The sequence below is a fragment of the Schistocerca piceifrons genome, chromosome 4, assembly GCF_021461385.2.
Source record: "Schistocerca piceifrons isolate TAMUIC-IGC-003096 chromosome 4, iqSchPice1.1, whole genome shotgun sequence".
In the NCBI taxonomy this organism is placed as follows: Eukaryota; Metazoa; Arthropoda; class Insecta; order Orthoptera; family Acrididae; genus Schistocerca; species Schistocerca piceifrons.
Window position 1 is genome coordinate 76399016 of NC_060141.1, and position 25237 is coordinate 76424252.

The 25237-nt window shown below is 44.4% G+C and overlaps 1 protein-coding gene and 1 non-coding gene across 2 annotated transcripts in view; both read right to left on the minus strand.

The window, feature by feature from the left end:
- The window catches only part of LOC124796282 (dual specificity tyrosine-phosphorylation-regulated kinase 4), a 427864-nt gene that overhangs the window by 371714 nt on the left and 30913 nt on the right, over positions 1-25237 (minus strand). The window lies entirely within an intron of this gene.
- Positions 8661-8734, minus strand: Trnat-ugu. Its single transcript has one exon. It is a non-coding gene; the product is annotated as a tRNA-Thr (tRNA).

Genomic DNA, 25237 nt, shown 5'->3' on the forward strand with positions numbered 1-25237 from the left:
CTCATTATGGAATCACAGTTCTTTTCAGCTATTTAACAGGTGAGCACGAAATGCGACAGAGGGGTTCCCAATGGTGAATAAAAGGCAGGAATTAGCAGTTCTAGTATCTGCCTAACAGCTATGCATCCCCACCCAATTACCTTTATTGGAACTAGGGGACTAGAACTATTTTTAATTTAATGAGCACTTCAATATTCTGTCGCACGGAATAACAGGTGAATCTTTTTTGGACGGAATTACTGCATTTTTCTTAAACTATTGTATCTGAAAATGGATCGGTATTTTAACGGAAGTTATAATGTCTCTCAGTTGCGATGAAGGAGAAGTTCGTATTTCCAGTTCTGCCGCTGACGAAGTCGTTAACGCACACCAGCTTAACGCACTCCAGCCTCGTGCATTCAAAAAGAAAACTTCCACTATAAGTATTCCAACTAGCTACTTCTAGTTTCAGAATTTGACCACAGAGAGTAATAAATGGCGTGTCGTATAGGTTCCTAATTAACAGAGCACAGGCCTACATTATAATCCTTGTCTCAATTTCAAGTACAAACCAGCACCCAGTGGCTCGAGGAGTAAGGCCGTTGTTCTCGGAGGTTCTTCAGCTCTATGCTAGAAGACGAAACGCCGTCAAACTTCCCGCTATCCTTCAACGCAGACACGACGCTAAACTTCACGTGCACCCATCTCAGCAAACTACACAGTACTAAAAAGTTACACCAGAGACACAACTGCCATAGTTTGTAATGAAATGCGTATACTCACATAAGAGCGAGGAACACCTCTTTAAATTCGGTGTACGGGATATCTAAGCCAACAGCTCTGTACAACTTCGCTTTAGTTTTTACTTTGCGTGAAGCAAGTAGTGCATAATGAGATTTCACGCGTCGCTTGATTTCACTATTTAGGTAGAATTACAAGAGCCATCAATGGGCCTCTCTATTTTGAACTTCCCTGCGGTTGTAAAACTTAGCTTGTACTTAGCTTGTCCGTCAGACTGAAATGTGCCGCCAGCAAACGAACAAAGCTTTTAAACTGCGTGATTTCTTTTTGCTTTGTTAGTGCTTTAACTTCTCGTCTGCAAGCTAATTAAGAACGGATTGGCCTACTTCAGGTCTAAATCAGTTTGAGTTCTCTCTCTCTGTGTTTAATTTTTGCTCTAGTCGACGTCATTAAGAATCTACTAAAGGCAATGTATCGTAGGATACGCAAACCGCTGCGGCTGTATCGCAGCTTTTTTTCATAAAAGAAGTGATGTTTCGCCAGAGAATAGTAACGTCGCACAATACCTGACTATGATTCCCACATTGAACTTTTGCCACTCGGAGAACTGTTCTGAAACTAGAGCAGTGTGTTTACAGTCAATGTAGTTGACATTTTATTTCGAACTGGTACCTTTGCAGGCGAATAAGAAGAACCACGTAAGCCCAATATTCTTGCTGGTCACAGCTTGAGTGTGAGATGGATGCAAGGCGAGTTTCTCTGTTGTTTCCAGGATTACTCGGCATCTTCAGCAAGATTTGGGTTTTTCTTGTTGAGCGTAATACGTACGAGCGTGGATAAAAAAAAGCCTCCTGTGTCATAAAAAAAGGCCGGCCGCGGTAGCCGAGCGGTTCTAGGCGCTTCAGTCCGGAACCGCGTGACTGCTACGGTCGCAGGTTCGAATCCTGCCTCGGGCATGGATGTGTGTGTGATGTCCTTAGGTTAGTCAGGTTTAAGTAGTTCTAACTTCTAGGGGACTGATGACCTCAGATGTTAAGTCCCATAGTGATCAGAGCCATTTGAACCATTTTTTTTTTGTCATAAAAAATTTAGTAATGAACATTTAACAGTGAAATTAGTACATATCATAGACTGATCCGATTTCTACACAAAACTACCGTTTAACAGGATCACAAGGCATTTTTGCACATTTGGTGATCATTGAACGCGGGCATTAAATCTAGTTTGTAGAAATTGTGAATTTTGCTTCTTGACCCATGATTTTAAAGCTGTTATCAGCAGTGTGCGGCGTTGGGTGAAGACTTTCCATAACAGAGAAACGGGCATTGCAGATAAACTGCGCAGCCGCTGGTAGATAACATCTCTCGCGGATACCAGTTGAGGATGTGCTGATGAAATTATTCGAGGAGACAGACGCGTTAAAGTTTACAATCAACAGCTATAAAATCATTCTGAGAAAAATGAGTCAGGAAGCAAAAACCTGTATTTTTACAAACATTTTGTGCCCGGGTTCAACGATGGCGCAAATGTGTACAAGTACATGTTGAGTATGTTGAGCGATAGTGTTGTGTAGATGGTGGTTCACGCTCTGATCTGTATTAATTCCACTTTAAGTGCTCATTACTACATTTTTTTATGACCCAGAACGCATTACTTTTTTGATCCACCATCGAGTCTGTGGGCAATAAAGGCAGAAGCAACAAGGAACCAGATCTACTATTCGCGGACAGCTTCCTAAAAACAACCTGACGCAATCAACCTGCGTGTTTCCAAGTGCGTCACACAGCACGGCGCTTCGCTATCTTGCACAAACATCGGTGGCGTACGACAAAGGTTGCCACATTCTTTGAGCTGCCGCCAGTGCTTTCGCGTCAAACGTATCGATCGCTGGTCTAAATGTTCCGTGTTTCCTGAAGGGTGCTTGCTTTGACCGTCCGGTGACTGTGACGCTCAAAAGCTTATACATTTATTTATCGGCTTTGTCGCGTGTCTCTTAAGCTGTGCTTTTGTGCAATGTTAAGATATTTTGCCGTTCAGTTTTGTGACGAGTCACAAAAGCACTGGAAAACTCATTGCCCAAGAAGACAGGTATAGGGAAAAACTTGATGTAAATTGCTAACGAATTATATAGCGTTTCTCGTGAAATGATATTAGAGCGCCTTATTCAGACGTCATCACTGTTGCACATTTTCTTAATCTCATCCGCAGAGCGTTTAAAAAAAGTGTCACATATTTGTATAGGAGATTAGACAGACCTAGGAGAAAAGTTTTTGTAATGATATGTGCGAAAACCAGTACCTACTGAGATACGGGCTAACCTGAGCTCTCATTCCCATCCGTGTCTTACGCACAAGCAGAGCTGCATGCAGTTATCACGCATCCTGACACATCCTTCAGCCCTTCTTCACAGTGAATCGCGCATTCTTACAATTACACCTCGTTCCATTCGGACTGCGGAACATGCGTTGGTCACGCTTCTTTAACGTTTGCACATAGGCAGAAATCCAATGATTCAGGTCCGGTGAATGGGGAGGTCATGCCACTGAAGCAGTCCATCGGCCACATAACGTCGCGGTGAGGCAGTATCGCACGATCTGTAAAAAAAAAAAAAACGTCGCAGTGCCCTGTCGTGCATAAAAACTGTCGCTCTGTTTCTGCAAGGATAACGTTCTCCAGTGATAACTCATCACGCAGAAATGGATGATACATAGCACCTGTTAATCTGTTTGGTAAAATGTATGGCCCCACCAGTCTGTCACCCACACTCCTTCTCATACACTGCTGCTGAAGCAATCCTGATGCTTCAGCTGCTGCTCGAGAATTTGAATCTGCCCAGTCGCGCGTACTGTGACAATTTGCTATGCTGAAACTTCCTGGCATATTAAAACTGTGTGCCCGACCGAGACTCGAACTCGGGACCTTTGCCTTTCGCAGGCAAGTGCTCTACCAACTGAGCTACCGAAGCACGACTCACGCCCGGTACTCACAGCTTTACTTCTGCCAGTACCTCGTCTCCTACCTTCCAAACTTTACAGAAGCTCTCCTGCTATGCTGTCTCTTGTGAATAGTACCTACGTTATCACAGGAGAATACGTACTTGTTCAAAATGGTTCAAATGGCTCTGAGCACTATGGGACTTAACATCTATGGTCATCAGTCCCCTATAACTTAGAACTACTTAAACCTAACTAACGAAGCGCCTAGAACCGCACGGCCACACCGACCGGCAATACATCCTTGTTCTAACCATGCAGTCATTTGGTACATTTTATGAAACACTGCTTGCAGCTAACAGATCATGGTTAATGAGTGTTCGATACATAGCATGTTGACACTAACTTATTAATCTAGTGACAAGTATCACACCTAGAGTCTTCGGATACAAGCTGTGTATCTGAGCTTAGCCGTGGAATGTAAGTACCTCTGCCGGCCAGAGTGGCCGAGGGGTTCTAGGCGCTTCAGTCAGGAACCGCGCGACCGCTGCGGTCGCAGGTTCGAATCCTGTCTCGGGCATGGATGTGTGTGATGTCCTTACGTTAGTTAGGTTTCAGTAGTTCTAAGTTCTAGGGAACTGGTGACCTCAGAAGTTAAGTCTCATAGTGCTCAGAGCCATTTGAACCATTTGTAAGGACTTCTGTTTCTCCGATGTTGCACCGTATCGTATTCCGAAATGATTTTGCCTTGATAGTGATAAATAACGAAGTTGAAGAGAAGTGCTGAAAATTTTGCTTATAACAGAAGAAAGCGCAACGTTCGTGCATGCGTAAGCATGAGGGCCTTCGAATAATTCGTTATTATTACGACACTACGTAACTGTCCACGAATAGACTCTTCTTTGCAAGTACAACATTAAAAAGCAACACAGTGATTATTAAAATCTTCCACAAGACATGGTTTGTTTAAACACCATGGAGTTATCCAGCTGTAAACTACAGAAATGTCTTTCTGCCGTTCCTCAGCTGTTGCCGATCACATTCTTATAAGCCATCCACCCGGGTAAATCGTCTGACTGTATGCAAGGAAGACATTGTATAGCAACTCATCGTAATCATGGAAAATGGTTTCCAATGTGAAGCTGGTAATGTACTATCAGGCAGGAAAAAAGATAGTCTGTTTGTGAACCAATGCACGGTTCATTTAAAAATATTTTCGCACCATTTAACCATAATATAGTCGAGTAACAGTCTTTGAACCAGTTACAGTAAGTTACCAGTTTAAGTAACTAAGCTTTCTGTTGATTATTACCGCGTGAGAGGCTGGTATGTTTGTTGTCAAAAACTAATATGAAATAATCCTAAAAAATAGTTCAAATGGCTCTGAGCACTATGGGACTTACGTCAGAGGTCATCAGTCCCCTAGAACTTAGAACTACTTAAACCTAACTAACCTAAGGACATCACACACAGCCATGCCCGAGGCAGGATTCGAACCTGCGACCGTAGCGGCCGCGCGGTTCCAGACTCTAGCGCCTAGAACCGCTCAGCCACAAAGGGCGGCAATAATCCTGAATTTTGGAACACCGAACTGGCAGTTAATAAGGACAATAAAGGAAAATAATAGTCGATAACAATATTATTGCACATGGGAGAGAGGCCGCTTCGATTTGGTTTATCGTGAGTTTTTATCGAGGTTTTTCAAGAGGGCCGGCCGAACCACTTCGTAGTGTACGGACAAGTGTCTTGAAATCATTCACAGTGCTATACGTTTTCCTTAGTCGTTGTTGTATGTGTTTACTGTTACTTCACCAAGTGTTTCCGATAACAGCCCCTGAGGACACGAGCAATAATATCGTGATGGGGTAATGGCTACATTTAAATCAAACGAATGATTGACAAGCATAAAATTGAAATAAATTTTCAGACGTTATTTTCTATGAGGGGGCTGGTTAGAAGAGGCAGACACGGTTTACACCACAGTTATGGTCAGGACAGTACCTACATTACATCTCTTGATAAAAGCTACACTCATTGCCAACTAACAGACTTCAAACATAGGTGAAACCGCTTGATATTTCATTGGTGTGCTTTATTCATGGTTACGTAGCGAACTGAACACCACGTGCAGTGTACGAAAATACTTAGCGGCGTCTGTCTTTTGCAGCAGCAGCTTACGCTATCGTTTAAACTTGCACTGAGTCAAGCTCGGATTACCCCTGCAGTCACTGACTCAATGGCGCAGCGCTGTCTAAGCTTTCGCAGAAGAATGATGACAATTTCCGCCCATCGTGATTATGTGAGCAGGCGCCGTCTGCCTGCCTCGTCCATTCTGTGCGACGCTAACATCATCAGTTCTACATGTCATTTCTTCTTTACTGTTAGTTCGATTCCCCACGAAGGGGCGGTGTGGCAGCGGATAAAACCGCTCTTCGTAGGTCACACGATTTGAGAATGGCGCAGAAAATTAAAAAAAAGATAAAAATAAATGATTATTTAAAAACACGTTGGTGGACAACAGGTACAATTTTTACGGAAAAACGGATGACAAAATGAAGATTTTAAAGAACACATTGTTGGACAATATTGAAGTCCTTTTTTTTTTTTTTTTTTTTTTTTTTTTTTTTTTTTTTTTTAACAAGCGTTGTAGCTGATTTTATACTATACTTGAAATAATATGATGATAAAAAGAATGACGTTATGGGGAATGGTGATGTTGGTGATGCATGAAAATGATCGTGGTTATAAAGAAGGTGGAATGACGAGTATGACTGTGCGGCAGGCAGGTTGCGACTCCTCATCAAGGTGGAGGAAAAGGGAGGAACGAAAGTGGAAGGTTGGTGTGAAGTGTATCGTTGTGACTAGGGTTGGAAAGAGGTGTATTGCTCGAGATGGATGTCATCTTTGGGGGGTGGGAGCTGGTTGAAATTCCATAGAGGGTCGGTAAGGCATGAGTGAGCATGGAAGGTGGAATATGGATGTAGTGGCGCAGCGGAGTACCTGGCCTAATGGATGGTGGGAGGGAAACTGGATGCCAGGACTGGGTTTCATAATTAATGGATTGAACCGAAAGTGCTCTAGGAAGAGAAGAAGGTGTGGGAAATCGAGGAGTCATTACAGGATGCGAATTGGCGTAGGTAGGTGGATGCGAGGCGAGTGCGTATCTTTTCAAGGTTTTAAGGGACTCGCAGAATTTAGGGGAGGTGCAGATTGTAAGGGGTCCGTAGGCCCTTACTATAAGTTTTGCGACAGCACAGGTCGACAGGACAAACTATCGATAGTGTGCGTCGGGTGGCGAGAGCGAGTGTTGAGTCAGTAGAGTGGGACCCAGGCTGCGGGCCGGGCCGTGGGGCGGCCGGTGGCCGTAATGCAAGGCCGTACCGACAAAGGGGGTGGCCATCGCCGCGGTTTAACCCCTTTTGTGTTAGAAATATACGGGAAAGTGAACAAGTACAATTACTAGTGTGATTCAGTGATATTTCAGTGCCGATATTTGTATTTTCGCGTCTACCGCGCCGGCATTATTTGGATTGCAGTGTTGTATTGCAGAGTTGGATACAGTGATTAAAATTTGCGTGTGACGATAATGAATAACAAAGAGGCCTGTGCTGAGATTAGCCGTTATTAATTTTGTACGATGAAGGCAGTGGCTGTCTCCTTACTTTGTGTTTTTGGTGATAAATATAGGTTGTTGATTAATGAAGCTGTGTTGTTGTTCTTCTTGGCACCAGACATATCATTATTACAGCATTTGAGAAGGACAAAATGGAATGTAACAACTCCGTAGCAGTCCAATCCGATTGCCAGCCCCATTAGGTACACGGTCACATTAATTAATACCTGTTTTGGGCTGCTATCAGATCTCGATCGAGCGGGATAAGTCAGTAGTTTAAACCGGAGTGTTACAAGATCCAGGCAACAATGGCGTAGGTGAGGATTGCTTGGATGGATGTTTACAGGTGGGGATAGTGGTAGAAGGATACAGTCCCCAGTTGCGGTCTGTTAGTAATTTTAATAGGTGATGGATGGTAAAGAAATGTGCATTCCATGTTCGTTTTTTCCGTCGACGGATAGTTCTAAATACTTTATTGTGTAAGAGGGATGGAAATCTGAACGTCGAAACAAACTATCTGTGTGATAAGTAATTCTATTTTGGCCAAGCCGTGTATGTCGTTTTGTCATTATCTCAAGGAACTATACATCTACATGTACAATCCGCAAGAGCTATGACAGCGCGTGACAGAGGGTACTTCGCTGTAATACTCTAACGATTTTTTGTCTTAAAATCACTCCCCTCCATAACTACCGCGGTGGCGCTGGTACAGCAACTGTAATAGATCTTTAGATACAGAAAAAATAGTCTTGGTTGCACAAGATAGGTTTATTTAATCTTTACATGTGACGCGTTCCGCCTGTTCTAGACATCACCAGGCAGTCGATAAAATTGTTGCTAATCGTGGCCGAGTCACGCATCAGTTTTGGTAACAGCGTCGCCATAGTTCGCGTTTGCAGCGCGCACGTCGGAAAGATACGAATTCCACGCTAATCCCCTGCCTAGAAGTCGTTGCTTAGAAACCAGCATCGGAGTCGTACTACGTTGAATGTACACTGCAGTAAGGCCCTCAGACGGAAATTTTTTGATCGCCCCTTTTATATTCCGACATTTGTATATTATAACCTCACATTCACCGTCTCGTACTGGGCTAGGCCAAGTGACATTGGTTTGACGATCCGTCTAGCGTGAGGACACCTCCATTTGCCGGTGTCCTGTAGACTTCGCCTAGTAAAATTCGCAACCACAAAACGTCGAGGAGAAGTCCACTAGTCTGTCTCTCCGAACTCCGCACATTGCTCGGCAGTTAGAACAGCCAAGGGTTCTTACGTGGCGAACTTATGAAGAGAACCACAGATGTTCGAACACAGTATTGTTCAAATGATAATTAATTGAAACCCTCAGCTGCCGAAAGGTGTTGTTGATATACCTCGCCGGGGACAGCTGTAAATGTGTGCCCCGACCGGGACTCGAACCCGGGATCTCCTGCTTACATGGCAGATGCTCTATCCATCTGAGCCACCGAGGACACAGATGAAGAGTGGGACTGCAGGGACGTATCCCTTGCACGCAGGAGATCCCGGGTTCGAGTCCTGGTCGGGGCACACATTTTCAGCTGTTCCCATCGAGGTATATCAACAACACCTTTCAGCAGCTGAGGGTTTCAATTAATTATCATCTAGAGAAGCTGCACGGTCATCAATGGTATCTGTTCTTTCGAGAAAAGTTACTATCTTAATATATATAGTTAAAGGCTACCCAGCCACTGACCTTCGTTTGTGCGAATGCGCACAGGTTGCCCGAACTCTTACGGGAATCGTCACCTTAGTGTGCGCGAGTAATGAATGGATGGGCAAAGTATCTATTAGGAACATTACGTATGTAGATTGTGGACAGTTGGGAATGTGGGTCTCACGGGAAGCGTGCAAGGGATATGTCCCTACAGTCGCGCTATTCATGTGTATCCTCGGTGGCTCAGATGGATGTCGGCACGGTAGCTCAGCGTGTTCGGTCAGAGGGCCGATTGTCCTCTGTAATAAAAAAAACTGAGTAAAGCAATCAACGATCAACTTGAACGGACGCCATGTGACTTCCGCCCAGACCAAACGCAACGAACTATACTGAACAAAATGAAAAAAAATAAAGAAAACGATGGATAGAGCGTCTGCCATGTAAGCAGGAGATCCTGCGTTCGAGTCCCGGTCGGGGCACACACTTTCAGCTATACCCATCGAGGTATATCAACAACACCTTTTGACAGATGAGGGTTTCAATTAATTATCATTTATTCTAGAGAGGCTGCACGGTCATCAATGGTATCTGTTCTCTCGAGAACAGTTACTATCTTCATACATACAATATTGATTATTTCTTGACACAATGACTTTTTTATGACACAATCATAACCTATTTCAGCCACAATGAACATCTTCAAATGCTAAAAGCAGCATCCGGGTAATACATGTTCGTGCAATACACTGGGCGCAGTTTTCAAACGTCCCCATTGGACAGTAATGTCGCTCTCCATTCCGTTTCGTTGACGTCCAATGAGAGTCGTTTTAATGCGTCGCTTCCCTTGAACAAACGCGACGTTTCGGTGGGTAGCCGAGGTACGCTGCGTAGGACAGTCTACGTGTGCCTTTTTTTAGCGCCAGAACACAGGAAGAGACGCGAGAGAATGCGACCCGCCGCAGACTGCGGTATTCCGAGAGCGCGAGGTGTCGGCAGAGGCAGGCATTAGCATCGGCGGCAACCCGCGTGTAGCAGCGCGTGCTTCGGCTGAGTCAGGCGGCTATCAGCTTTCCGGGAGACTTGCACCGCGGCCGCGGCTGACGCACGGCTTCACAGCTAACTGCACCGCCGCTAATTGGCAGCTTTCCTGTCTGCTGTTCCCAATACTGCTCTGTCTTTCCCGATTGGCCTGTCGGTGTGAAGTGGACCACTAACCTAAGACACTCATCCACGCGGTACTTTGTCTGCGGCTGCAGTTTGTCTGCACGAAGGGTGAGTCACAAAATTTCAGTTACGCCCTCGAAAAAGTAAAGTTATATAATTACTTTTTTCTTTGTCTGCAGGCGCATTTCGTGTGATACGAGGGTGAGTCAAATGAAAACCTTAAATATATTTTTTTAAGTACACTACTGGCCATTAAAATTGCTACACCACGAAGATGACGTGCTACAGACGCGAAATTTAACCGACAGGAGGAAGATGCTCTTGATAATGTTGACTGGAATACTCTCTTTCAAATTCTGAAGGTGGCAGGCGTCAAATACAGGGAGCGAAAGGCTAATTACAATTTGTACAGAAACCAATGACGGACGGAGCAAGGAGGACATCAAAAGCAGACTCGCTATGGCAAAAAAGGCATTTCTGGCCAAGAGAAGTCTACTAATATCAAATACCGGCCTTAATTTGAGGAAGAAATTTCTGAGGATGTACGTCTGGAGTACAGCATTATATGGTAGTGAAACATGGACTGTGGGAAAACCGGAACAGAAGAGAATCGAGGCATTTGAGATGTGGTGCTATAGACGAATGTTGAAAATTAGGTGGACTGATAAGGTAAGGAATGAGGAGGTTCTACGCAGAATCGGAGAGGAAAGGAATATGTGGAAAACACTGATAAGGAGAAGGGACAGGATGATAGGGCATCTGCTAAGACATGAGGGAATGACTTCCATGGTACTAGAGGGAGCTGTAGAGGGCAAAAACTGTAGAGGAAGACAGAGATTGGAATACGTCAAGAAAATAATTGAGGACGTAGGTTACAAGTGCTACTCTGAGATGAAGAGGTTAGCACAGGAAAGGAATTCGTGGCGGGCCGCATCAAACCAGTCAGTAGACGGATGACCAAAAAAAACTGAAACCAGATGGTAGTTATAAGAGTCGAGGGGCATGAAAGGGAAGCAGTGGTTGGGAAGGGAGTGAGACAGGGTTGTAGCCTGTCCCCGATGCTATTAAATCTGTATATTGAGCAAGCAGTAAAGGAAACAAAAGAAAAGTTCAGAGTAGGTATTAAAATCCATGGAGAAGAAATAAAAACTTTGAGGTTCGCCGATGACATTGTAATTCTGTCAGAGACAGCAAAGGACTTGGAAGAGCAGTTGAACGGAATGGATAGTGTCTTGAAAGGAGGATATAAGATGAACATCAACAAAAGCAAAACGAGGATCATGGAATGTAGTAGAATTAAGTCGGGTGATGCTGAGGGAATTAGATTAGAAAATGAGACACTTAAAGTAGTAAAGGAGTTTTGCTATTTGGGGAGAAAATTAACTCATGATGGTCGAAGTAGAGAGGATATAAAATGGAGACAGGCAATGGCAAGGAAAGCGTTTCTGAAGAAGAGAAATTTGTTAACACCGAGTATTGATTTAAGTGTCAGGAAGTCGTTCCTGAAAGTATTTGTATGGAGTGTAGCCATGAATGGAAGTGAAATGTGGACGATAAATAGTTTAGACAGGAAGAGAATAGAAGCTTTCGAAATGTGGTGCTACAGAAGAATGCTGAAGATTAAATGGGTAGATCACATAACTAATGAGGAGGTATTGAATAGAATTGGGGAGAAGAGGAGTTTGTGGCACAACTTGACTAGAAGAAGGGATCGGTTAGTAGAACATGTTCTGAGGCATCAACGGATCACCAATTTAGTACTGGACGGCAGCGTGGAGGGTAAAAATCGTAGAGGCAGACCAAGAGATGAGTACACTAAGCAGATTCAGAAGGATGTAGGCTGCAGTAGGTACTGGAAGATGAAGAAACTTGCACAGGATAGAGTAGCATGGAGAGCTGCATCAAACCAGTCTCAGGACTGAAGACCACAACAACAACAACAACGAGGAAGATGCTGTGATATGCAAGTGATTAGCTTTTCAGAGCATTCACACAACGTTGGTGCAAACTGACCGCTTGATTCACGTCTGCGAGTGGGATCGCGACAAATGCTTCTATGGCCACAGGGTGTGACATCTCCTTTACGGGGTTCCATTCGTTTGCGGAAGCTGTGGACAGGCGAGGTGTAGCTCCACATCCCAGCACACAGTGGAATCCTCGAGCCACAGAATTGCAGCACAGCAAGAAGAATGTAGCAGCCGTGTTAGGGCAATCACTACGACTTCTTTAGACATGAGGAGTGAAATTCCCACGCCTATCCAGTTATAGAGGTTCAGGTTTCTGGTGGCTTCCTTAAACAACTTCAGAGAAACGCTCGATCGAATCCTTGTAGAAGGTCCAGCCGGAGAAGGCGACACGTTAGCCGGGATATCTGACTTGCAGTCGGGAGGATCGGCACTCAGATCCCCGTCCAGCCATCGAGATTTCCGTTTTACGATATTTCCCTGAACTGCTTACGGTAAATCTCCGGGATGGTTCGTTTTAAAAGGTTATAATAAACTTCCCACTCCATTCTTTCCGATCTGAGCTTGCGCGGGCCGGCTGTTGTGGCCGAGCGGTTCTAGGCGCTTCAGTCTGGAACCGCGCGACCACTACGGTGGCAGGTTCGAATTCTGCCTCGGGCATGGATGTGTATGATGTTCTTAGGTTAGCTATGTTTAAGTAGTTCTAAGTTCTAGGGGACTGATGAGCTCAGATGTTAAGTCCCATAGTGCTCTGAGCCATTTGAACCATTTGAGCTTGCGCGACCTCACCACGAATGACACTTTCAACCCAAAAGTTACTTACATACAAGAAGGTCAAGGTTAGTTCTTTCGCCAATCTTACCACCGTTTTGCTAGGATTGTCTCGAATCACAACGATCTCGATGGGGTGGTCGTTTCTTTATAGGCCGAAGATTATGTCGGTTCTTGGTAAGTGATTAAGAAATAAAGTGAAAATGTCGTGTCCCACTTCTGTGAGGAATGCTCGCAGTGAGTCACGTGGTGACTTGCCGGACTGAATAGGGACTGCGGGTGCAATCCTCGCTAATAGTGCTAACTAAAAAGTAAAGCCGTCTGGCATTGTGGCCGCGGAGGTCGCGAAGCGGGCGGTCTGCCCTTAGTTGGGACTATTCATTCTTTCTCCTCGCGCTCTTTAGCACACCTTCTTCGCGAAACACGAATTTAGCATTTTTAACCGTAAGCGTTGCACGTAGACGAGAGAAGAGCGCCAGCTGAATGTTGATGACAATGAGAGAGAGAGGAGACAGTACATTTCAGCTTACTTTTCGAATAGCACGCAGCCGATAGCCAACCTTAATATCGCCGTCAAGCGATATCCATGGACTTTACTGCATGCTGGAGGTTATTTCGTACCACTGCTACGACTTTCTGTCCTAGTCTAATGGCATATAGAGCGTGTGAGAAACGACTATTTATGGGTTGGTCAGAAACAGTCTCAAAAGCTTATAATGGTGTTGCAGGGGAGGCTGTGCTGAGAAACAATTGTTAAGAAAACGATTCGATACGTTGTGCCATTTCTGAGTTAATCAAAAATGTTCAGATGTGTGTGAAATCTTATGGGACTTAACTGCTAGGGTCATCAGTCCCTAAGCTTACACACTACTTAACCTAAACTATCCTAAGGACAAACACACACACTGTAAGTAGGCTGTTTATGCTTTCTCTATGTAAGTAGGCTGTTTATGTTTTCTTATTGGCAACGTTACGTAGCGCTCAATATGAAAATCACTGGCTGTGCTGTGTGCAGTCTGTGGCTAGTTTGCATTGTTGGCTGCCATTGTAGTGTTGGGCAGCGGCAGCTGGATGTGAACAGCGCGTAGCGTTGCGCAGTTGGAGGTGAGCCGCCAGCAGTGGTGGATGTGGAGAGAGAGATGGCGGAGTTTTGAAATTTGTCATGAACTGCTATATTTATATATGATGATATCAAGGTAAATACATTGTTTGTTCTCTATTAATATCTTTCATTTGCTAACCATCCCTATCAGTAGTTAGTGCCTTCCATAGTTTGAATCTTTTATTTAGCTGGCAGTAGTGGCGCTCGCTGTATTGCAGTAGCTTGAGCAGCGAAGATTTTTGTGAGGTAAGTGATTAGTGAAAGGTATAGTTTAATGTTAGTCAGGGCCATTCTTTTGTAGGGAATTTTGAAAGTCAGATTGCGTTGCGCTAACAAAATATTGTGTGTCAGTTTAAGCACAGTCATGAATAGTTGTTCAAAGGGGACGTTTCATAACACCCATGCCCGAGGGAGGACTCGAACCTCCGCCGGGACCAGCCGCACAGTCCATGACTGCAGCGCCTTAGGCAGCTCTTTTTTGTTAGTTTTTTCTTTTTTTAAATTTTTTAATTAATCCCTGAGCGGAGAAAATCTCCTACCTAGCTGGGAATCGAACCTGGGCCTTTAGGATTGACTTCCTATCACGCTGACCACTTTTTTTTTTACTTAACAAAAGAAATAAAACAAAATCACAACCATCCCTACGGGGCACAGCCATTTGTGTGCCTGCCAAATAAAAATGAACTCTTACTTCTTCAGGCGTTGCCTTCCTAACTATACGTAATCACTCCCAATCTAAAATAAGAAGAAACTATACTATACGGGACTAACGTGTAACCGCTCAGCTAATCCTGCGCGGCCTGAGTTAGTCAGCATTGCTGTTAGACAATCAAGGCGTTGCGGGCTCAATTCAAACGGCCCGCCAGATACAATAATTAGTGTCAATTGTTCCCACGGCGTAGATGATAGCGCAAGAGACTGCTCAGCCTTTGGCTAGGGTTCGATATTTACTACCGTCCCATACTCAATTCTTCTGACGATTTTTGTCCGGTGTTAGGAAACCAAACGAAGAACACGTTTGGCAACACAGTCTCTACAGTCCGCTTGCGTCTGCCCCTGCAACGATCTGATTGGCTAACTTCACCGCTAATTTACTTGGAAACGCCGCGACGTTGATAATTTTTTTTCTTAACAATTATTTCTCAGCGCAGCCCACCCTGCAGCACTCTTGCAAGCTTTTTTGACTGTTTCTGATCACCCTGTATACGACTCTATACGCAGCCTAATCTCTCCTATGACAGCTGCGGATACAAAGGTGGAGGGGGGGGGGGGGGGGAGGGTGAAAGGGGGGATCAAGATGGGGAGTCTTATTCTCGCAAAACATATTTCAATAGAAACTTTCACCATCTTGTGACGTTGTCAGCGAGAAAAACTTTTCTTAAAGGTTTGAAAACATGTGTAAAGTTTTTTTGAAAAAGTACTCTCATTCTCAAATACGCGATGAATTAAGTACGGGTACTGCGTGTCGTGGGGTACATTGCTTTTGCATCTCCACCCTCACGCCTCTGATAGGTAATGGTTGCTACCGCAACAGCGATTCTTTCCAGACAGTAACTGGTATGTTACGAAGTCTGGTTGAAATCGGTCGAATGGTTACATGCATAAATACATACATACATACATAAATACATACATAGAAACATTTTTATAGCATGTGTGGATGTATGGATATCCGCTTCTTGGAGAAACAGGGCATCACTGACAGCTGCGGTCAGCTGACGTCACAGGTCCGTCACAGATATAGGTTGGGCCCCTCAACCCCTGACAAACTTGCACCTACGTCTGTCGTAACGCAAACGTCCAAGTATAACATGGTTCTAGTCGGCAATCTCAACCAGGTGTGCTTCGCAGTACTGAGGTTGCTGAACTTTCATGCTATAAAGATCTGAAAGACAACGGCTGTGACCTAGCCAGATGAACATTATCGTAGAGTTATGACGCCTAGATAGCCTTATTTGCGAAAGCTCTTGCGGATTTGTGTGCTGTGCTGCGGAGTAGTGCCTTCATCTGGACCGTTGTGAAATCTGCCACGTTTGTAACCTTTCTTGGAAGACAAGTGCAGTGGGGTTATTCATCAGTCACAGTTTGTTGCGCCACGTGGTCCACCAACTCGTTAGATGGGACACCAGAGTGGTCCTTGATCCATAATAACTGGACACGTTGGGTTTCATGCTGGTGGTTAGTATTGCAGTCCCAATGCTGTTTTTCTAGGTTTTCCAGTGGACTCTTCGAATCCGCGAAGTGATGTCGTCAAACTGATTCGCCGCGTATCTAAAGACTTTCTTAACTGTAAGAGTCGAGGGGTATGAAAGGGAAGCAGTGGTTGGGAAAGGAGTGAGACAGCGTTGTAGCCTCTCCCCGATGTTATTCAATCTGTATATTGAGCAAGCAGTAAAGGAAACAAAAGAAAAATTCGGAGTAGGTATTAAAATTCATGGAGAAGAAGTGAAAACTTTGAGGTTCGCCGATGACATTGTAATTCTGTCAGAGACAACAAAGGACTTGGAAGAGCAGTTGAACGGAATGGACATTGTCTTGAAAGGAGGATATAAGATGAACATCAACAAAAGCAAAACGAGGATAATGGAATGTAGTCAAATTCAATCGGGTGATGCTGAGGGGATTAGATTAGGAAATGAGACACTTAAAGTAGTAAAGGAGTTTTGCTATTTGGGGAGTAAAATAACTGATGATGGTCGAAGTAGAGAGGATATAAAATGTAGACTGGCAATGGAAAGGAAAGCGTTTCTGAAGAAGAGAAATTTGTTAACATATAGTATAGATTTAAGTGTCAGGAAGTCGTTTCTGAAAGTATTTGTATGGAGTGTAGCCATGTATGGAAGTGAAACATGGACGATAAATAGTCTGGACAAGAAGAGAATAGAAGCTTTTGAAATGTGGTGCTACAGAAGAATTCTGAAGATTAGATGGGCAGATCACATAACTAATGAGGAGGTATTGAATAGAATCGGGGAGAAGAGAAGTTTGTAGCACAACTTGACAAGAAGAAGGGATCGGTTGGTAGGACATGTTTTGAGGCATCAAGGGATCACAAATTTAGCATTGGAGGGCAGCGTGGAGGGTAAAAATCGTAGAGGGAGACCAAGAGATCAATACACTAAGCAGATTCAGAAGGATGTAGGTTGCAGTAGGTACTGGGAGATGAAGAAGCTTGCACAGGATAGAGTAGCATGGAGAGCTGCATCAAACCAGTCTCAGGACTGAAGACCACAAGAACAACAACAAGAAGTTCGCCAGCGAAGATGCTGCCTTCCGTCGGTAACTTGAACATAGCCCAAGGTAAAGGAACCCCGGCAGAAGTAAGAAAAGCCAGAGCCCTCTCTTGTTTTGTAGCTTTCTGGTAATATCTGGACCCATGATGGCCACGTTGATGCCATCAGATGGGAGATGCCAGTGGAAGAAGTGTACGACCGCCTGGGCTCAATTTCTAGCTTAGCGTTCACCATTGGCTACCTTTACTGGACGACGTCTGGCATTGTGAAGAACACGGATACCAATGGCAGCTGTGGTTGACATATTCTGCAGTGTATCAGATGCAGAGCCAGGGAAACAAAATGCATGTGGCCGCGAATGTAGGCTAAGCGTGGCAGACTCCTTCCTCCGCCGTGCCTGCCGATGCTCCATTCATTCAGCGGGCTCGGCGCCCAGTGAATGCGCCGTTTTGGCGGTCGATTGATTCGCTGGCAAAATGCAATCAGTCGGCCGCGCCTCACGCAATCATATTGCCGGCGCTCGTTCCATTCACAAGTGCAGCAAGGACGGCGCCGCCACGTCTACGACGAATCCAGCTTTCGTGGGCGGCGTCAAACGTCCTTCACAATACTTAGGACTGTACTACTTACCACCTTGTGTCTATGCTGTTCCTATTGGGACGCCATTCCGATTCCTATGATCTATATACAGGGTGAGTCACCTAACGTTACCGCTGGATATATTTGGTAAACCACATCAACTACTGACGAACCGATTCCACAGACCGAACGTGAGGAGAGGGGATAGTGTAATTGTTTAATACAAACCATACAAAAATGCACGGAGGTATGTTTTTTAACACAAACCTACGTTTTTTAAATGGAACCCCGTTAGTTTTGTTAGTACATCTGAACATATAAACAAATACGTAATCAGTGCCGTTTGTTGCATTGTAAATTGTTAATTACATCCGGAGATATTGTAACCTAAAGTTGACGCTGTTCGATCGTGTGTATCGGAGAGCACTGCAACATACATCGCGCTTCTACAGAATGATCTGGCAACGTTGCTCGAAAATGTCCCACTGGAAACGCGCCGACGTATGTGGTATCAGCATGATGGTGCACCTGCACATTCCGCAATTAACACTAGGCTGACCCGTGACAGGGTGTTCGACGGGCGTTTCATAGGACGTGGAGGACGCATAAATTGGCCAGCCCGTTCTCCTGATCTTACACCTCTGGACTTCTTTCTGTGGGGTACGTTAAAGGAGAATGTGTACCGTGATGTGCCTACAACCCCAGAGGATATGAAACAACGTATTGTGGCAGCCTGCGGCGACATTACACCAGATGAACTGCGGTGTGTACGACATCCATTACGCCAGAGATTGCAATTGTGTGCAGCAAATGATGGCCACCACCTTGAACATCTATTGGCCTGACATGCCGGGACACACTCTATTCCACTCCGTAATTGAAAACGGAAACCACTAGTGTACGTGTACCTCACACCTCACGGTAATGTACATGTGCGTCAGTAAAAAAGACCAATAAAAAGGTGTTAGCATGTGGACGCAATGTGCTGTTCCAGTCTCTTCTGTACCTAAGGGCCATCACCGTTCCCTTTGGATCCCTACGTAATTCGGTGCTCTCCGATACACACGATCGAACAGCGGAGGAGTGGTACTCAAGCGTCAACTTTAGGTTACAATATCTCCGGATGTAATTAACATTTTACAATGCAACAAACGGCACTGATTACGTATTTGTTTATATGTTCAGATGTGCTAACAAAACTAACGGGGTTCCATTTAAAAAAACGTAGGTTTGTGTTAAAAAACATACCTCCGTGCTTTTTTGTATGGTTTGTATTAAACAATTACACTAGCCCCTCTCCTCACGTTCGGTCTGTGGAATCGGTTCGTCAATATTTGATGTGGTTAACGAAATATATCCAGCGGTAACGTTAGGTGACTCACCCTGTATATTTCAGACCCTGTGAATTTCATTCTCTGTTCAAGCTTTGTTACACTGCTATAGAATTGGTTGAGGTAAATTCAATGTACATTTCTCACAAAGCTAAGAAATTATCAAATTTGAATGGAAATAAAAGTCTTTAAGACTCCGTAAACGACGTCGCCGATGCACGCTAGAGAGATTGTGCTAGATGCAGCTACAATGGGCGGAAACACCAAAAGCACATCACACTGCCAAGCCTAATACAGTTTAGGACAGGGGTCTCCAAACTACGGCCCGCGGGCCGAAACCGGCAAACCGGCCCGCGTTATCTGGCCGGACATCCCCGGTATCCGGCCCGCCAAATATTTGAGGTGGTACCAATACTGGCAACAACTGAGTTTCGAGGCCTATCGCGACCAATACACCGCGACATTGTCGGAGCTCTATCTTTACAAAGCGAAAGGTCATAGTTAAACTTGTGGCTATCCACAATAAACAAACAGATCATTCTCCGAGCGATAGTGAAAAAAAAGAACGGTTAACAGACTAGTCTGGCGAAAACATTTTAAGTAAAAAAATTCTTTGCATTTTATTCTACTCACGAGTCTGGTGCAAGTCTTGCAAATGGACGCCACTTCGGCGACTAGCCTTAGTAATCAATCATTATGGAAGATGCTTCTTAAGCGAGGTTTCATTTTCTTTTGATTACGTTATAAAATACACATAGCAAGTAAATCGTACAAAACATTTTCATTTAAAGGCAACTTAAAGAAAATACAATACCTGGTGTACATAATAATATTGGATATTTTAGTTGTAACTGATGTATAAAAATAAAAGTAATTAATTTATATCTCGAAAACTCACACTGTTAGAGTATTCACGTAAAGAAGTTTTACATCTTAGTGATAATTAGTGACTTTTATGTAGTTGTAACTTTCATTTAGCCTTACATTACGGTGATCATGGAGTGCTAGGGTGCTTTAATCCCCCTAGGTAGATCTTGGCCCTTATGACTTCGTGGAGGAGTCAATGTGGCCCGCGGACTAAAAAGTTTGGAGACCCCTGGACTTTAGGAAAGCCCTTGACATTCAAAACAGCTGGCAGTGGTCTGGGAATGGATAATTACAAGTCCTGTAAGGTTTTCAAGGGAATCTTATCCATACATCCGGCAAAATAGCTTCAGGTGAAGATGATGGGTGGTGGATAGCACCCTTCTCTCCAAAGCAGACCACAAAGGCCCAACAATATTGTTGAGATCTGCTGACTATAGTGGCAGGGTGAGATGCGGCAGTTGATCCTCGTTCACAAACCAGTCCTGAACGAGGCGAGCTGTGTGAACAGGGTTCCTGCCTTCTTGGAAAACACAGTTACTGTTGGGGTACAAACGTCACACCATAGGATGAGCCTGGCCAGGCAGTATGGTCACATAACCCTTGGGAGTAATGTGGCCTTGCAGAGTAACCATGAGGCCATGGAATGGCACGATATGACTGACCAAATCATCACCGAACCCCTGCCACGTTTACTCTTCGGACAAAAACTAGGCAAGAAGCTGGGAATAGGACTCTTCCTCGAAATGACTGTCCTCCGTTTCTGCCTAATCCGAATGTCATGGCTGTGAAGTCACGTTTCCCTGTTACTGGCAGTTACATCACTGATGTGCTGCAATTCGCTTCGTGGGTGCTACACTACTGGCCATTAAAATTGCTACACCACGAAGATGACATGCTACAGACGGGAAATTTCACCGACAGGAAGAAGATGCTGTGATATGCAAATGATTAGCTTTTCAGAGCATTCACACGAGGTTGCTGCCGGTGGCGGCACCTACAACGTGCTGACACGAGGAAAGTTTCCAACCGATTTCTCATACACAAACAGCAGTTGACCGGCGTTGCCTGGTGAAACGTTGTTGTTCAAATGGTTCAAATGGCTCTGAGCACTATGGGACTTAACATCTGTGGTCATCAGTCCCCTAGAACTTAGAACTACTTAAACCTAACTAACCTAAGGACATCACACACATCCATGCCCGAGGAAGGATTCGAACCTGCGACCGTAGCAGTCGCGCGGCTCCGGACTGAGCGCCTAGAACCGCTAGACCACCGCGGCCGGCGTTGTTGTGATGCCTCGTGTAAGGAGGAGACATGCGTACCATCACGTTTCCGACTTTGATAAAGGTCGGATTGTAACCTAACGCGATTGCGGTTCATCGCATCGCGACATTGCTGCTCGCGTTGGTCGAGATCCAATGACTGTTAGCAGAATATGGAATCGGTGGCGTCAGGAGGGTAATACGGAACCCCGTGCTGCATCCCAACGGCCTTGTATCACTAGCAGTCGAGATGACAGGCATCTTATCCGCATGGCTGTAACGGATCGTGCAGCCATGTCTCGATCCCTGAGTCAACAGATGGGGACGTTTGCAAGACAACAACCATCTGCACGGACAGTTCGACGACGTTTGCAGCAGCATGGACCAACAGCTCGGAGACCGTGGCTGCGGTTACCCTTGACGCTGCATCACAGACAGGAGCGCCTGCGGTGGTGTACTCAACGACGAACCTGGGTGCGCGAATGGCAAAACGTCATTTTTTCGGATGAATCCATGTTCTGTTTACAGAATCACGATGGTTACATCCGTGTCTGGCGACATCGCGGTGAACGCACATTGGAAGCGTGTATTCATCATCGCCATATTGGCGTATCACCCGGCGTGATGGTATGGGGTGCCACTGGTTACACGTCTCGGTCACCTCTTGTTCGCATTGACGGTACTTTGAACAGTGGACGTTACATTTCAGATGTGTTACGACCTGTAGCTCTACCCTTCATTCGATCCCAGCGAAACCCTACATTTCAGCAGGATAATGCACGACCGCGTATTGCAGGTCCTGTACGGGCCTTTCTGGATACAGAAAATGTTCGACTGCTGCCCTGGCCAGCACATTCTCCAGATCTCCCACCAACTGGAAACATCTGGTCAATGGTGGCCGAGCAACTGGCTCGTCACAATACACCAGTCACTACTCTTGATGAACTGTGGTACCGTGTTGAAGCTGCTTGGGAAGCTGTACCTGTACACGCCATCCAAGCTCTGTTTGACTCAATGCCCAGGCGTATCAAGGCCGTTATTACGGCCGGAGGTGGTAGTTCTGCTTACTGATTTCTCAGGATCTATGCACCCAAATTGCGTGAAAATGTAATCACACGTCAGTTCTAGTATAATATATTTGTCCAATGAATACCCGTTTGTCATCTGCATTTCTTCTTGATGTTGCAATTTTAATGGACAGTAGTGTAATACGATTCGCGATTGTAACATTCAGTTCTATAGTAACTTTTGCAGCTGTCGCCCTCTTAGCATTCGTCACAATCGTCCTCAGTGACCGACTGTCACAATTACTCAACATACACTTTTATCTGATGATGTTTTTATGTTTTCACTGTGTGCGGTATAAATCTTCGACACGGTGTGTCCTGAAACAACAGAAACCTGGGCTCCCTAGGTTAGGGACGCACCCGTTATACAAGCACCAACAGTTTGCTCACGTTCGAATTTACTTAGTTCACTGACAGTTATCCAGAACTCTTTTCTGACCACGAGTGACAGTTGCAACATATTGAGGACAATGCACATTCGCCGTTCGTGCTCAAATAAAACAGCGCAACCTGCAGGCCCTGCATTTATGTTCGAGCAATCATTTATCCCTATTTTTGTGCGACCCCTATAGCTCTAGATATTACACACACTGATGGCGATAAACATTTTTATGGTTTCGAGGTCCACCTTTTCCACAGTCCCTTAATTATTGATAACAAAGAAACGTAGCAATAGATTGTAACAGTATTGACAACAATTCGGAAGCAAAATAACTGATGATGGTCGAAGTAGAGAGGACATAAAATGTAGACTGGCAATGGCAAGGAAAGTGTTTCTGAAGAAGAGAAATTTGTTAACATCGAGTATCGATTTAAGTGTCAGGAAGTCGTTTCTGAAAGTATTTCTATGGAGTGCAGCCATGTATGGAAGTGAAACATGGACGATAAGTACTTTGGACAAGAAGAAAATAGAAGCTTTCGAATTGTGGTGCTACAGAAGAATGCTGAAGATTAGATGGGTAGATCACATAACTAATGAGGAGGTGTTGAATAGAATTGGGGAGAAGAGGAGTTTGTGGCACAACTTGACTAGAAGAAGGGATCAGTTGGTAGGACATGTTCTGAGGCATCAAAGGATCACCAATTTAGTATTGGAGGGCAGTGTGGAGGATAAAAATCGTAGAGGGAGACCAAGAGATGAATACACTAAGCAGATTCAGAAGGATGTAGGTTGCAGTACGTCCTGGGAGATGAAGCAGCTTGCACAGGATAGAGTAGCATGGAGAGCTGCATCAAACCAGACTCAGGACTGAAGAGCACAACAACAACAACATGCGTACGCTGTTATCTCAATAATTCATTTCGTCGCAAGAACACGTACGTCGCTCTACAATCAATGACTAAGCAATGAAACTGTTAAAAGAAGAAAAGTAGTCATTCATGACAATAGTGATTTTAGATTCCCATAGTGTAATACATTTTTGTTGTTGAATAACTATAATGAAGTTTCATTCTTCAGTAGAATGTGTGCTGTTATGAATCTTCAGTACCTGAATAGCGAACCCAGAACGTTATGAGGAGCCATTGATTATGGAACACGTTTACCAATGGGTAGCATAGCAACAGCAGCACCTTTTCTGACGTGATAGGGACACCACAAGCCACAGTACAGTGCATGGCGGAGGGTACGTCATAGCAATACTGGCGACTGTGTATCCAGTTCCATTAGCGTGTTATGCGACGAAAAAAGGACGTCGCACAGTCTCCTACGAGTACCAGTTCTCTAAATTTTCCATTCACGAGTTCAAATGTAGCTGCTCTCTCTCCCTCTCGAGGTTTCGGCCAAAAATATATCACAAGCGCAAAAACGCTAAATGTGCTAGTGACCTAAAGGGAGCGATGTAATACACTACTTTGCCGAAGCACGCCATAATAGGCTTTACGCATGACGCCGGCAGATCTAGCAATGAATACTGGTTCTCCACAACTTCAGTCACTACTTCAAAACAATAAATCTTCTTTTGCTAATCAGGACTGCCAGAACACTGAGCACCAACAGGCCAGTTTCCTTCAGCACGGTTCTTTCGCAGGTTTTTCATTACCGCGAGTGCACGATAAGCCTTAAGCCTTGCCGTTCTTCAGTCTGTAACAAACGCGCACAAAGCTACTTGTTTCACTGTAAATCTGACGGTTGCTTTCTTCATTAGCAGAGGATTATCGTCCATAATCTCGGCGCACATTCCAAAGAGGTATCCTGCTTTGTTCGCTTCGTGCCGTGAAACCCACACGGTGTAGCCAGCTGAAGGAGCCTGACTGTAAGATTCATCACCAGACGGCGACACATTTCGTACACGGACCTCTAACGTACTACCAATTGCTGTGTAGTCAGACTTTCCCATTCTTTTATTTTTCATATGTTTTATACGACACAATCGCATGAGCTTTTCACAACGCTGTAAGCGGTTTCGACCATAAAATAGTCGTTTTCACTGTCCGTCAATAGAAAAAAAGAAACAAAGACACATAACAGAATCTATAAAACTAGCTTAGCAACTACCTACGCAATGGTAGAAAAACTAAGTTGTAAGCTGTAACACGTGCTATTATTGTAGGACATTAAAACGCCATATTTCATCTTTTTAAGGGGGGTAGGACGTCAAACGGGCAGACTTGGAGCAGGAGAGGCACCACAGGACATTTTAATTTCCACTGTCTATACTTTTACAAATAAATTCATAAAACTTTGAAAGCATGATCAGGAAGTATTCAGGATTCATACTCATAGCAGTGGAAGCTCAAAAACGTAACAAAATACATTTTTTTTACATGTTTAATTTCATCGTTTTTTCACTCACTACTGGCTGCATTTGTTGCTATAGGTACTCTTTTCTTCCTACGTAAGAGAGATTTTTCGATGAATTTTGCACAGCATAGAAACTATAGTTACATGAAACTCTAGATTTCATTTAATTTATGAAAAAATGAATGAACAGTTACATTTTAAACTTCATGTTTAGAAA